We start from the raw sequence: 2,039 nt of genomic DNA, 5'->3' as shown, positions 1-2,039 counted from the left end.
AAATGCCAACCTTCAGCATCATCATGGGTCAAACCTTGGTAGCCAAGATGGTTCGCCAATATCCCTGGAGGAAATACTACAGCATCTATCCGCCTCAGCCAGATCAGTCTGCCGTACTACCACCAAGGGGTAGGGTGGCTATCTATGTGGATCAACTGGAGGCTGGACTTAGAGTGCCAACAACAAAATTCCTTCGAGACTGCTTGAGGTATTGAGGGGTGAGAATCTCTCGACTCACCCTAACGCAATTCGTGTCCTCGTCGGCTTTCAGCTGCTCTGCCGACATCAGAAAATTGATTTCACTGTCAACCTCTGAGTATCTGGTATTTGTAAGAGACAAACTGGAAAGAAGGACTACAGGTTCAGGTCCCTAAAAAGCTGATACAGGCAATGTATCAAATTGATTTGACTGGTCCCTGAAAAGACGTGTAGGGGCAGTTGTCAGAGTCAGGCGGCGCATGTGTCAGAGCGACTTTCTGTCAGGTGTCAATTGTGTCAGAGGCCGCGTCCCACCTTTCTCCGATTGGCAGATCTTTTCACATCACCTCGGCGATATGGGGGATAGCTCCCATTAAGGTGAGGAGTTAGATTGAGACCACCTCGGCGCATAGGGCGTAAGAGACGGCCCTTTTAGAGGTAGTACAGGGGTGAATCCCCGAGCGGTCCGGGGTCGAACTGACCATCCTCACTAAGCCCCCAAACTTTGGGAAGGAGGAGCTCGCCACTTTTTGAAGCTGACAAATGATCCCCTAAGGTGAACAGAAATGATGTGCCATGTGCACTCGGATGCGACCAGAAAGGATATGAAGGGACGGCTGTCAAATTTAATGGCAGGTTCATGAATAGGCGTGAAATCAGCAGGTAGCCGAACAGTCTTTCCATTAATGAGTAGAGAGAACGCGCCCTTGAGAATCCCAAAGGTGCTGCCTCTTCATCATCCCCCTGTTGGCCTATAAATAGGGGTCCCCTTTTACCGTTTCACTCTTAACTGTGAATCTTAAATAACCTCGGAACTTTGCTTCTATTTGTTTTTTCCCTTCGACAATCTTTTAAACCACATTTTCCTTCTGAGTAAGTCCACTTCTCCTTTCTTTACTGATGGCTAGGATAGCACGAACACATAGAGAAACAGTGAGGCCGAATTTCTCCGAAACAGATAGGTCCGACCGCTCCGAGGAGAGAACTACCTCCGAATCGAGGGAAATGGATGCCGGGGCGTCTTATCAAATCGGGGCACTTCAAGAGCGGGGTGAAGAGACCGAAGTCGAAACCGAGGTCCTTTATAAGGACGATCTCGGCAATGAGGTTCCCAGGGATGAGGGCGTGCAGGAGCCGGCCACTCCTCCGGATCTATCAGCACTTGACTACAGCCAAATGCCAACCTTCAGCATCATCATGGGTCAAACCTTGGTAGCCAAGGTGGTTCGCCAATATCCCTGGAGGAAATACTACAGCATCTATCCGCCTCAGCCAGATCAGTCTGCCGTACTACCACCAAGGGGTAGGGTGGCTATCTATGTGGATCAACTGGAGGCTGGGTTTAGAGTGCCAACAACAAAATTCCTTCGAGACTGCTTGAGGTATTGAGGGGTGAGAATCTCTCGCTCACCCCAACGCAATTCGTGTCCTCGTCGGCTTTCAGCTGCTCTGCCGACATCAGAAAATTGATTTCACTGTCAACCTCTGAGTATCTGGTATTTGTAAGAGACAAACTGGAAAGAAGGACTACAGGTTCAGGTCCCTAAAAAGCTGATACAGGCAATGTATCAAATTGATTTGACTGGTCCCTGAAAAGACGTGTAGGGGCAGTTGTCAGAGTCAGGCGGCGCATGTGTCAGAGCGACTTTCTGTCAGGTGTCAATTGTGTCAGAGGTCGCGTCCCACCTTTCTTCGATTGGCAGATCTTTTCACATCACCTCGGCGATATGGGGGATAGCTCCCATTAAGGTGAGGAGTTAGATTGAGACCACCTCGGCGCATAAGGCGTAAGAGACGGCCCTTTTAGAGGTAGTACAGGGGTGAATCCCCGAGCGGTCCGG

The sequence above is a fragment of the Coffea arabica genome, chromosome 4c (genome assembly GCF_036785885.1).
Source record: "Coffea arabica cultivar ET-39 chromosome 4c, Coffea Arabica ET-39 HiFi, whole genome shotgun sequence".
NCBI lineage: Eukaryota > Viridiplantae > Streptophyta > Magnoliopsida > Gentianales > Rubiaceae > Coffea > Coffea arabica.
Note: the sequence above shows the minus strand (reverse complement) of the source record.